We start from the raw sequence: 13,137 nt of genomic DNA, 5'->3' as shown, positions 1-13,137 counted from the left end.
GCCCCCAGCATCCCTCAGCGCCCTGCTCAAAGCCCCTCCTTCAGTTGTGTACCTGATCCCCCAGGATAGTGACTGGTTCCCTGTCCTGGTTCCCATGGCTCCCACACGCCTCCACTGTTTCATATACCCACTGGTGCCCCAATTTCTTGTTTCTGTTTGTTACATTCCACAGAAGGTAGGCTCCTTAAAGATAGGCCTTTCTTCCCCTCACCCTTGTGGCTTTGGGGTTACACTGAGCCCTACAGTGCTAGCCACAGGATGGATGCCTTGCCCCAAAACAACAAAGCTTATGTCATTCTACACATTCTTGGTGTCATGCACAGTGAGCTCAGGGCTAGGGAAGCGGGATACAAAGGGCAAGCTCTCATTATCAAAACAAGAGGAGGGGATAGGCCAAAAGACATGGCTCTGGAAACCACTGAACATAGCAGTGCTTAAGAAGGAAGATAGTTGGCTTTTAGGGCAAAGGATAGTGCTTGTGTCTTACATTATCCTGCTTCCTGAGAAAAAGGTCCCCTGAGGGACGCCAGTGCCCTCCTGATAACCAGGCCTCCCTGATGGCTGATTTTCATACTCCTCTTGGCTTCACCTGCACGGAGGACTAGGGAAGGCATCCTTCCTTCCCCAGGGAGTAAAAGTAATGGCTGCCTAATTCAATAGCTCTCACATTGTAAAGCACCGGCTAATAAAACGCATTTATAGAAAATTCAGTGGAGAACTTTATATCCACACTCCCCCAGTAAAAGCCTGATCATCTCCAAATGTTACATGCTCACGTGGATCAATGGCTGGGTGAGCCCAGCTCCAAACTCATACCAGAGTCTCCAACCGCTGTCAGACAGTATTCCACTGGCCTGCCTCACTTCTCCACTCTCCAGCCTCAAGGCTACCCTGGGCTGGCCTCAGGGCTGGATGTGGGCCTCTGCTTCCCCCCACCCACAACCCTCCTACAGAAAGTAATAATTCTCACCATTGCACAGAGTGCTCTTACTGCTCAAGGTCAGGGCCAGCCACATTGCCCTTATACCGTGCATCCCTGGGCTAAGCTCATCCTAGAAATGAGTCCATCAATGAGACAGAGAGCTCATGCAATCTGCCCAGAGCCACAAAGAGTCGGGCTCTGGACACCACGCTCTTCAGCACTGCTGACTAATCCCAGTCACATTAGTAGACGGTTCTGATTTGTGTCTGACACTTTGGGGGATTTGCCCCAGGCTCTGCCATCTCCAGCCCCACCTGCCTGCTGGATCCTAAAAGGATAGGTGAGCATCCCAGAGCCCATCTGGTCATTTTCCCAAGGCCCAAGAATTAAAGCATCCAAGCCAGAGAGCAGACTGTGTCCTCCCTGGGGTCAGCTCAAGGCAGGGATGACCTTGGGTTGTGTGCCCTCCAGAGAGCCCTGGCACCCTTGGACCACTCCGGGAAGGGGTGGGGAAAGCCCCAAGCCAGGTTTCCAGCCCTCCTGCCAGATACCCCCAAACACAGGGTGTGTTCAGCCCCCAGGGGCAGAGAAGGCATGGTCACCCTATCCCACTCCCGCCACTCAAGTCTCCATTCCTGCTGGGGGTATTCAAGATGGGGACAGTCACCCCATCCATCTCCCAGAAAAGGCTGGCATGAGTGAAGAAAGGGCCAGAGGAAGGCTCAAAGGGTGACATAAGGAAACAGGTTTGAAGGGTTATTTCTGATTTGCCCAAAGCCTCAGAATTATAAAGAAGCCCAGTTAGAACTCAAAATACTATTGACTGGTGTCCAACCAATCCTCCTGTCCTTAAACCCTACAGAAAAAAACCCAGAATGCTCTTCCAGGCACTGCAGCCTAGAGACAAGGCAAGCCACTCAGAACTCCCACATGCCTGCCATGACCTCCGTTCTGACCCTCCTTCTGCCCAGGACCCCTGCCCACTTGGCTTCAAAGCCCCACGCATCTCCTCATCCAGGAAGAAATCCCCGAATCTTGAAGTGGCACAAACCACCCCCTGGTCCATGTCCTCCATGCCCCAACGCTCACCAGTGGTCTCCCTCAGCACCCTGCCTAGACACCTGCTCCAGCTGGGCCTTCTCACGGGACTGGGGCTCTTAGACTGTAGGGCACATAGTTTCAGCATCTCCTGCTCCCAATACAAGGGCTGACACCCACGTGCCAAAGAAACACAGCCTCATATTTTGGATCTGGGTGTGGAAAGCCTTAGCAGAGGGGGCCAGGAGGGCCGCTGAATGGAACGGAAGGAAGGGTGGTGGACACCAGCAGCTGCCTCCCTTCTCATCTCTTTGTCTCCCCAAACTTCAGTCACCACCTCCTCATTTCTCCATCCTAAAATGGCATTTCTGGATGAAATCTTTCTGGTGAGTCCAAACTCTGACTGGTTTAGGAAGAACAATTTCCCAGGGCAGGATGTTAGACATACAGGAGTTGTGGCATCCACTAGGGGTGGCTTTTGCCCAGCCAGGACCCCTGGGGCTGACATCAGGAGGAATCTGGGCCAAGAGGAAGGGACCGGCCTGAACTGTGCAATGGAACAGGGGCTGTGTCTAGCTCTTTGTCAGGCCACAATAGCCTGGACAGAGAAGAAATGGTAATGCCGTTCAACTACCAGAAGAGACAAGACGGCCATAGACCACCCCGGGAACCAAATCACAACTGTGAGGGGAAGTTCCAGGGAGGCTGACTTGCTTGTCATAAGAAAGAACATTCTAGAAATTAGAACTTTCTAACTAGATTCTAAAGATGCCAGGGATGCCTGGATGGCTCAGCCAGTTAAGAGTCTGCCTTTGGCTCATATCATGATCTCAGGGTCCTGGGATTGAGACCTATGTCGACTTCCCTGCTTAGCAGGAGGCCTGCTTCTCCATCTTCCTCTGCCTCTCCCCCCATACTCTCTCTCTCTCAAATAAATAAATAAAATCTTTTAAAGATGTCAGCTCCATGAGAAAAGGGACTGTCTTGTTTTTAGTTGCCACTCTATCCCCAGCTTGGAACAGCAACTAGCACACAATAAATGCACAGTGATACGTGAATTAATGAATGAATGAATGAGTGGATGGATATCCATGGACACGATGAGCTCACCTTCAAAAGACACACATGGAATACCATCTGTCAAGCAGAGGACCCGGCCCTGGTGAGAGCTAAGTCAGTGATGGCTGGAACCATTCCCTCCAAGAAGCATCCTCAGACTGGGACACAATGATGCCTTGGCACTGGCCAGTGAGCCTGTGGCCAACTGTTCATGAGCGAAGCCTTATCTTCTCCCTCTGTGAGCTCTGGAAGGCCTGGCCAGTGCACATCCACGGCACAGGTAATGTCTGGCCCCTGCCTCGTTCTAGGCCACACCCCACTACATTAGTCAGGTCTAGTAGGGTTTGACTTTGAGATGCTATGTGTATGTTTTGGAGGCAAATTACATCTCCTACCTAGTTCTTAGTCAAGCCTGATGGCACCAAAATAGTGTGAGAAATGGGGGCTTGGTCTGTAATATTATCTAACTATTGGAATCAAACCTTACAAGCAATTCCTGCCATGTAAGCCCTATTCTCTAGGTCTAGGATCCTAACACTTCCGCAGATCTTACATATCCAATCTCTACATCTCTCAGGTTTTATTTTAAAGTTTGCTGGTAACTGAAGTGAACACCCTTGGCACCCTTCCTGGGTACATGGCATGAACCTCATTACCTGCTAGCTGATGAACAACACGGGGAGAGACAACATATTCTATTTGGCATGGTGTTATCGTGAGTGGCTGGGGCCCCACAAGCCCCCAAAGCCAATTTAAACGCGTGATCTATAAAACCAAGAGGATTGTGCTGACGGTGGTCTGCCAGGGACCCTTAAACATTCTCCAGTTCAATCCACAAAGAACAGGGAGCTACTCCTGTTGGGAAGACAGACAGGTACAGAGTGCTTGCTGACTGTAGTACTTACCAGCTCCATAATCTTGGTCAGGTTACTTTCCTGTCCCGATCTCAAGTTACTCATCAGTTAACGAGGCTAATTCCTCACTACTCCGTAGGATGGCAGTTAAGAATGTGTCTCCCACAAACCATAAGTGACTCCTAATCTCACAAAACAAACTGAGGGTTGCTGGAGGGTGGGGGAGGGAGAAGTGGGTCGGGGAGGGAGAGGGGGGTGGGGTTATGGACACTGGGGAGGGTATGTGCTATGGTGAGTGCTGTGAAGTGTGTAAACCTGGTGATTCACAGACCTGTACCCCTGGGGATAAAAATATATTATATGTTTATTTAAAAAAAAAAAAAGAATGTGTCTCCCATAGACCAGACACTCAAGGAGCGGTGGCTATTTTCCAGGTGAGGAAGCCGGCCAGCACTAGACCCACGGGAGCATGCGCACAGGGTCATGTCCTTTTCGGGAACAGGCCAGGTCCAGAGACTCCAGGGTGTCTCCTAAGTCCCTGCAATGGGGATCAGGGACCTGGGCTCAGTGTCAATCCCTTACTTCCCCTCAAGAACTGACAATTTCTCCAATCCAGCCCCAGTTCCACCTCTCCTCTCTGCTTCTAGAAGGTCACGAAGGTGTTCCGGCCTCAATAGTTTCTGGGAGCTGGCTGGAGAGTCCCTTGTCCCAGCCTCAGCCCCAGTAGGTTAATGCCTTGATGGGGTTTGATTTTTTTATTAGAGGAACCCAATGGGGTGAGGAGAAATTCCAATTCTTCCAACAGCCCCCTTAGAAGCATTAGCTTCATCAAGCCAACCACAATTAAGTAATTTACTTTTCTTCTTTAATCCACACTGGAGATGCATTGTCTAAATCAGCGCCTTGTCCAATTAAAGAAAACACTCCTTGGCAATAGTTTCCGGCGGGGCTCTTAGGGTGTAGAGGATCCTGGCTCTGGGAGAGAGCACAGGTGACGGTGCTGACATTTCAGTTTGCTTTACTTTACTTGGGGAATTTATGCCTTTCTCTGGCGCCATCATATCCCAAGCTTGCCTACCAATCCTCCCACCCTTCAGAGTCACTGTCTGGACCACCTCCTCCTACAGGAAGCCTCCCCTGCCCCCCACCCCCAGCCTCAATGACACTCCCTGCTCTGAAGACCTCTGATGACACTTTCTCACACAGCCTCCGAAACCAGCAGGCTCTGGTACATCCCTGCAAGGCTACGGGCAGGAGCAAAGCACCCGTGTTTTCACGAAGTCTGATGGCAGAAGTCACAAGCAGCCGCCAAAGCCGGAAAACACGTCACTTCCTGATGGACTCCCATGAGCAGACAGCAGAGGGGCCTGGTGTTCCCCAGCCTCAGCTCAGAACACGCCGTGCCAGTGGGGCTGCCTTGGAGAGATGTAAAGAAGACTGTCAGGGAATGGATGTGCCTTGGCCCCTGCCCGCTAGCAAGGGTTGAGCTTAGGTTCTGGAGTTGGACTGCCTCAGTTCAAATCCCACCCTTTCCTCTGGCGCTCTCCAAAACTAATTTCTCATCCTTTTTTTAGGACTTTATGTATTTGAGATAGAGAGAGCAAGAGTGAGTGAGCAAGAGAGAGAGCATAAGCAGGGAACAAGGCAAAGGAAGAGGGAGCTACAGGCTCCCTGCTGAGCATGGAGCCCAATTAGGGGTTTGATCCCAGGGCCCCTGGATCATGACCTGAGCTGAAGGCAGACGCTTAACCAACTAAGCCACCCAGGTGCCCCTAATTTCTCATCCTTTATAATAAAGACGAAAATAGCTCCCACATGGATGAAACTTAAAGATACTAGACTTCATAAAATAAGCCAGTCACAAAGAGGAAAGACTGTATGATTCCATTTATGCCTATAGTAGTCAAATTCATAGAGGCAGAAAGTGCAAGGGCGGTGGCCAGGAGGTGGGGGAGGGCTGGGGAGCTGTTTAATGGGCACAGAGTTCCAGGTGGGAAGATGGAAAAGTACTGGAGATGCATGGTGGTGGTGACTGCACACAATGTGAACGTACTAGAACTCACCACGTGAAAATGGTTTAAATGGTGAATGTGATGCTGTATGCATTTTACCACAAAAAAAAAAAAATGCATAGCTTCAATCTGGTAGAATGGACGTGAGGGTTCAATTACAGCACCTACACAGGGTTTAGAATAGTGCCTGGCACTGCCACCATGCTGACCACATCCCAGTCATTCCAACGGTAACTCTTTCCCTCTTTGATCCTGGTATTCTGCCCCCTGCCTTGTTTTGCTGACCATGGCCTCGCCTCATAAGAAAGCTTCTAAGAGTCTCAGGTCTCCCGTGAAAAGATGCTCGGTGTCACTCATCATCGGGGAAACACAAATCAAAACCACAATGAGATCCCCCCTCAGTCTTCTGACACCTGTCAGAATGACTAGTATCAAAAAGACAAGAAATAACAAGTGTTGGTGAGGATGAAGAGAAAAGGGACCTCTGGTGCTCTGTCAGTGAAACTGCTAACTGGTGCAAGCACTATGCAAAACAGTATGAAGGTTTTCAAAAAACTTAAAAATGGAATCACTATAGGATCTAGCAATTCCACCTCTGGGTATTTATCCAAAGAAAACAAAAACATGAATTTGAAAGGATATCTGCACCCCTATGCTTACTGCAGTATTATTTACAATAACTAAGATATGAAAGCAATCTAAGTGTCTATCAATGGATGGATACAGAATTTATATATGTATACGATGGAATACTACTCAGCCATAAAAAAGAATGAAATCTTGCCATTTGCGACAACATGAATAGATCTAGAGGATATTATGCTAAATGAAATAAATCAGACAACAACAACTACCATATGATTTCACTTATATTCAGAATATAAGAAACAAAACAACAAAAATAGAAACAGATTCATAAATACAGAGAACTGGTGGTTGCCAAAGGGGAGGTGGGAGGAGGATGGGAAAAATAGGTGAAGGGGATTAAGAGGCAGAAACTTCCAGCTATAAAATAAATTAAGTCACAGGGATGGAAAAGTACAGCATAGCGAATAGAGTCAATAATGTTGTAATGACTTTGTATGGTGACAGATGGTAACTAGACTTATCAGGGCAAGAACTGCATGATGGATAACCTTGTCAAATTACTATGTTGTACACCTGAAACTAATATAGCACTGTATGTCAACTATACTCCAATTAAAATTTTTTCTAAAGAGGGATGCCTGGGTGGCTCATTTGGTTAAATGCCTGCCTTCAGCTCAGGTCATGATCTCAGGGTCCTGGGATCGAGTCCCATATCAGGTTTTGTGCTCAGTGGGGAATCTGTTCTCCCTCTGCCTGTGTGTGTGCTCTCTCTCTCTCTCAAGAAATAAATAAAATCTTTTTTAAAAAATTTCTAAAGAAAGAATCCCAGATTTTGGGGCCCCTCCTCCCTCTGACTGATGGGAATCTCAGATCTTGGGCCCCCTCCTCCCTCTGACTGATGGTTCAGTTCATAAAGTTGCCTTTCCCCAATATCCTCTATCCACTGTCCCTGCTTAGTATGTTCACCTGCACCATCCCACCAGGGTGAGCCTGGTTTCTGAAATAACTCCTCAGGTTTTGGCACCAAGGTCACTATCCACTATAATAAGCAGGATAAAAAAAAGTGAGGCTCTGAGAAGAAAAATAACATACCCAGGGTCTCATGGCTGGCAGAAGCTGAGCCAGGATTCAGTGCCGGTTCTCTCTAACCCCAAAGTCTAAATTCTTGCTACTGAATAGCCATGCTCTCACCCCAAAAGCAAAGAGTAAATGCCATCCTGTTTGTCTCACTCAAGGCTATACCTCCAACACTGTGAAATAAGACTAGGCTGTCTTCCTCCTTTTTTTTTTTTTTTTTTAAAGATTTTATTTATTTGACAGACAGAGATCACGAGTAGGCAGAGAGGCAGGCAGAGAGAGGAGGAAGCAGGCTCCCTGCTGAGTAGAGAGCCCGATGCGGGGCTCGATCCCAGGACCCTGGGATCATGACCCGAAGGCAGAGGCTTTAACCCACTGAGCCACCCAGGCACCCCTTTCCTCTTTTTTTTTAAGACTTTATTTATTTGGCAGAGAGAGAGAGACAGGGCACACAAGCAGGGAGAGTGGGAGAGGGAGAAGCAGGCTTCCCACTGAGCAGGGAGCCTGATGGGGGGCTTGATTCCAGGACTCTGGGATCATGACCTGAGTCAAGGCAGATGCTTAACCAACTGAGCCACCCAGGCGCCCCAAGACTAGGCTGTCTTCTTCGCTGCTTCTCACTCCACTCTGTCAGCCCCATCCATTCTCTGGAAACGGGCAGAAACGCAACTCAGTTTCTTTTTTCTTTCTTTACCACCACTATCCCCCACCAGTTCTAGAACACTACTATTCATCCTTCAAAACCCAAATAAAATGTGACCTCCTTTGAGAAAATTTAGAGATGGCCCCACTCCTTGGGCTGGATTAGATATCCCTCCTTTATGTCTCTAAGCTTTTCTCAATCCTTCTGCTTTTAACTCTGCTTGTAGTTGATTCCTCCACACAGGACTCTCAGCTTCTTAAGGGTTGTGTCATACTCATAAAATCCCCAAAATGGGGTTTTTCTGAGCCTAGGAGCCCACCATAGACCAATGGATCCCAAACACAAGGCTGGAAGGAACAGGGAAAGAATATAAACTGAAGGCCTTCTGGAACATGAAGGTGGAACTTGAAGATGCAATCAAGCCCAGATTTTGAGAATGAAGTGTCTTGGATTGGTCAACATCATTGATTTCAAAAGCACATAAAACCCTGCAAACTCTATTCAACTCTTGTTTCAAGGATTATTTTCACCAGCTGGTCTTATCTAAATGCACTGCCCCTCTCGACTTCCCCACCAGCACCCAAGCTCCTCCCAGATAAAGACCCTGGAGGCAGACTTGCTCCCCCTCCAAGCTTCCCTTTCCAAAGCCCCAGGTGTGAGAATCTGGACAATTCAAGCATTTTGCTGTGTTTTTCCCTGCAGCAAAAGGAAAGGCACAGCAATCTTAATGCAACATTAAGATTAAAAACTATACATCGTTCATAAGCATGAAAATAACGTCAAGGTGCTGCTAAAGTTTTAATCACAGATAGTAGTATTCCTTTTTGCAGCAACGGACTTTCTGTGCAGTCATCACTGTATTCCTGCGAGAGCACGGGCGCGGGTGCCGCCATTACAGGCTGTTCGTTCACACCGTTGAGAGGAAGCCCCGGGCTCTTTTGGATCGTTCCTTCATCTGCAGCTAACGCAGGCAAATCCAACATTAAGTATGTTCTGCCTTGGTTGCATATTAGATTCCCCTGGGAAGTTTTTTGGGGTTTTTGTTTTTGTTTTAAACCAAGGCCTAAGCCCCAGCTCCAGAAGTTCTTTTGAAATTAGGATCACTTACTATATTATGCTGCCCACTGCCCATCCCCCCTGCCACTCACCCAGTACTGCTAACCACTCCCCTGGGCTGGCCATCCCCACCACCACCACCATCACCCTTGCTGCTACTGTCTTCTGGGTTCTTGTCGCAGTGCATGGGAATTACTGTGTTGCCCAGAGCACCTGGGTGGCTCAGTCAGTTAAGAGTCTGCCTTTGGCCCAGGTCATGATCCCAGAGTCGTAGGACAGAGCCCTACATCGGGCTCCCTTCCCAGGGGAGGAAGTAAGCTTCTCTCTCTTTCTGCCACTCCCCCTGCTTGTGTTCCCTCTCCCTCTCTCTCACTCTCTGTCAAATGAATAAATAAAAAATCTTAAAAAAAAAAAAAAAAAAGCTATTATTGTGCCTGATCTCCCCCATCTCCACGCCCACCCACTGTGATCTTTCTTTGCCCCCTAATAGGGACCATTTCAATGTAACGGAGGAGACATAAGGCCTGGACAAACGGGATGGGTTTGGGAGACAAAGGAATCTCCCTGTGGCCCCATGAAGCACGAGGGTGGGCATGCGACCACCAAGAGGAAGGCCCTAGCATTAAGATCCAGCACCTGGATCTGGTCACTGTGGTTACACGGTGATCAAAGCACCACCTGCTCTGGCCAGATCATGTGCCAGACACACAGGGACAGAGAAAAAAGACTGTCTCCATTATCAGGCACTTGGGGTCCAAGGAGAAACCAGCACACAAACAGAGCGGCTGTGTATCTGACCACTGCCCTCCTGGAGGGTTCCCAGGGCTGTGGGAGTCCAAGGTGGCGTCTGGCCCAGTCTGTGGGGTCAGCAAGGGTTTCCGGAAGAGCTCATGTTCCTGGATGTGCCATGTGGACTTACAGAGCACTCTCCCACATTATCTCTCTGTGAAGCTTCCTGACACTGTTACAGACCCCATTTATGGATGGGGACACTGCTGCTGGGGAACACTGAGTAACTTTCCCAAGACCTGGCATGCTCGCAGTCAAGCTCTCAGCAACACAACAGGAGTCAGATGAGCAGATCAGATGAGGGGTGTTAGGGGTCACCGGTCCTCAAGCAAGGGTCCCCACCTGCCCGTGGTCCCCACACGCTCACCATCTCAGGGACAATACCCTTCCCTTCCTATCCCCCAGAACCTGTGAGAGGTGCATCATGTCCTCACAGGCCAGCCACCAGGAACACACAGCCTGCACGCCTATTAACGCCTGTCCTTGGCCATCGCCACGGTTGGTGTTGAAGAAGGGTCCATTGTCCTGGCAGGGACCTGGGCCCAGCAGATCTCAGTAGGTTCAGGTATGTCACCAAGAGGTGAAGTCCACTGGCTTAGACAGGCCTGAGGGCAAGGACCTCACCCCCTCCTAGTCCTAGTGAACAGGAGTGCAAACCTCCACTGGTGCCTCACACTCCCACTGAGGTCAAGCAGGAACCCCAACCCCTTCCAGACCTGCAGGTGCACCTCTGCCCACCTCTGCCAGCTCCTGAGACTTGTCTATGGTTGGCTAACGTTGCAAGACAATTGTGTACAGATGTTTTTTCTCCCTACCTGTCCCCTTCCCACCACCACCTGCCCTTGCTCCTGGCCCCAAAGCAAGGAGCTGGGTCTATCCTTCATTGCCTCAGGAAAGATATACTACATAGCAAAAAATAGGGAAGAAAAAAAAAAGCCAGTCTTCCTGGATTTTAGGCCTCAAAAGTCCAAGTCTCAAACGCAGTAGGGTAACAGAATCACCCAGAGGGCTATTGAAACACAGCTACTGGGCCCTGCCCCCACCGTCTCTGATCCCCGGGGTCTGAGGTGGGTTCTGAGAACTCCCATCTCCAACAAGTGCCCAGGGAATGTTGACACTGCTGGTCCAGGGGTCACACTTTAAGAACCCCTGTGCTACCCCAGTGCTTCTCACTTTGCCTGGGGATCTTTCCAAATGTCCCATCCCTGGCACACCTGACATTCTGATCTCAGTGCTGGGCCAGGCATGAGCACTGGAAACTTAGGGATGCTCTCCTGGTGATGTCATTGTGCAGCCATCGAGGCGGGGGGAGGGGGCGATGGTTTTCACAGCCCGGTCTGGGCGCTCTGTCTAGCCTCTCCTATCTCACACAGGCCAGCGCCCTCACATCCCACCCCACTGCTTTAACCACCACCCCATGACCACTCTGGTTCTGCGTGTCATCCCCAAGAGTGCTGCCTGGAGGGCTCTGCCCCTATACACCCATCCTTCTCCCCCTCCTCTGCACCCTACCTACAGTCCTCCTCCATCCCCACCTGCACACCCAGGTCTCCCTGCCACCCCAGCCTGCACGCGGAGGACCACTTCTCACATTCGTTTCTGTGTTCCGGGAACCTGGGAGAGAGCGCTGTGCCCACAGTGGAGGCTCACTGATATTTGAATGGGTCCTGAAATAATCATCCTTCCACTCTGACCACATCCCGATGGCCAAACCCCGCTTCACACACCATGCAGTAAGAGAGAAAGGCAGCAAATTTGGCCTTTCAGCAAGACATGAAAAGCGTGATGTTCAAACACCGGCAGGACAGCAGGAAGGAAGGAAAGCACAACTTCCCCGTGTCACCTGGGGCACGGCACTGAAGCTCCAGGTGGAGATCATGAAACAGGCACATTCCGGGTCAGGAGCACGTTGTTTCCGTGGTGACCAGCGCTTCCGGAAGGCCTCTAGGCAGGGTGCTGATTCCACCAGCGACACTCCTTGGAAGGACACAAAGCAGGCCACCGACGGGAGCCGTGAGCCACGACATGGCCTGGGAAGCAGGCAGAGACGTTGTTCTACAGGGCAGGAAGAAAGAGAAAGATGGACAGACAGCCTAACAGGGTGGGATTCCCCTATTCTGGAGACCAGGATGCGGCCCGCTACACTTCCAGCCGCTTTCAAATCTTCCCCCCTAGCTCAGAAAACATTTTCCTTTTATGCTTAAACAAGCTCCGGCAGATTCGGTACTAGCCACCAAACAAGGGTTTGTCTCCCCTTGGTGCAAAAACGTTAGGATAATTAATCAGAAAATCCCATATTTGTTTCATTCCTAACGCTGTCATTATCAGGTACAATAAGCAGAGGGAGGAAAAGAGCGTGTGTGATGCCCTCCTTCACTCCTTCCCATGCATTTAAACCTAATTTGGTTAATAGCACCCAAAACATACGTAAATAAATAAATGAATAAATAAGTTAAACGAGTACTAGGTTCCCTCCCCCCACCCCCAGCCACACACGTTCAGAGGGGCGCTCCTCAAAACCGGCTCCCGGCCAGCATCAGCGGCGCCTGAGCACCTGTTAGAGACGCGAATTCCAGCCCCGCCTCATATCCGGGGTCGTGGCCAACTTCAGCAGCCCTCTAGGTGATTCTGAGGCACAAGGAATTCACGACCCTCAAGTTCACTCGTTACCAAATGCCCTCACATCCATCATTCCCGCAGCCACTCCACACGCCCAAGTGAATAACTACTCTTCCGGTTGGGCCTCTGAGGAAGCGGAAGCTCAAGGCAAGGCGGCCTGGCCGGAAGTCATGTGACCGGAAGGGGCCCGCGGGGCCGCCCTCCCAACACACATCCAGTTCATGGCCCCTGCCGCCCTCCCAATTATCTCTTCCTGGTGCTGCTCTACTCCCACACAGCCCGGGGGACTCGGCCACATTCTGGGTTTCTGGGTGCTCCCCAGCCCCACAGGTGCCATGTTTCTGCTACCAGTGAACCCAGACTTTCCTGTTAGCCTCAGGGGATGCTCCCTGCTGGGCCCACTTATCATTCCCTTGGCATTCAAGCACTCTTTTTTTTCCTTTTTTTTTTTTGGTTGGGGGAGGTTGTTCTATAATGAGA

The 13,137-nt window shown here is 50.0% G+C and overlaps 1 long non-coding RNA gene across 1 annotated transcript; it reads right to left on the bottom strand.

Moving 5' to 3' along the window:
• Window positions 1–4,277: 4,277 nt before the first annotated feature.
• Window positions 4,278–12,729, bottom strand: LOC123951070. Its single transcript, XR_006820338.1, has 4 exons — window positions 12,593–12,729; window positions 11,882–12,093; window positions 5,139–5,289; window positions 4,278–4,411 (listed from the first exon to the last, which is right to left on the bottom strand). It is a non-coding gene; the product is annotated as an uncharacterized LOC123951070 (long non-coding RNA).
• Between the last annotated feature and the right edge of the window lie 408 nt (window positions 12,730–13,137).

This window comes from Meles meles, chromosome 9, assembly GCF_922984935.1.
Source record: "Meles meles chromosome 9, mMelMel3.1 paternal haplotype, whole genome shotgun sequence".
Taxonomy (NCBI): Eukaryota; Metazoa; Chordata; class Mammalia; order Carnivora; family Mustelidae; genus Meles; species Meles meles.
Note: the sequence above shows the minus strand (reverse complement) of the source record. Positions and strands in the feature narration are given on the sequence as shown.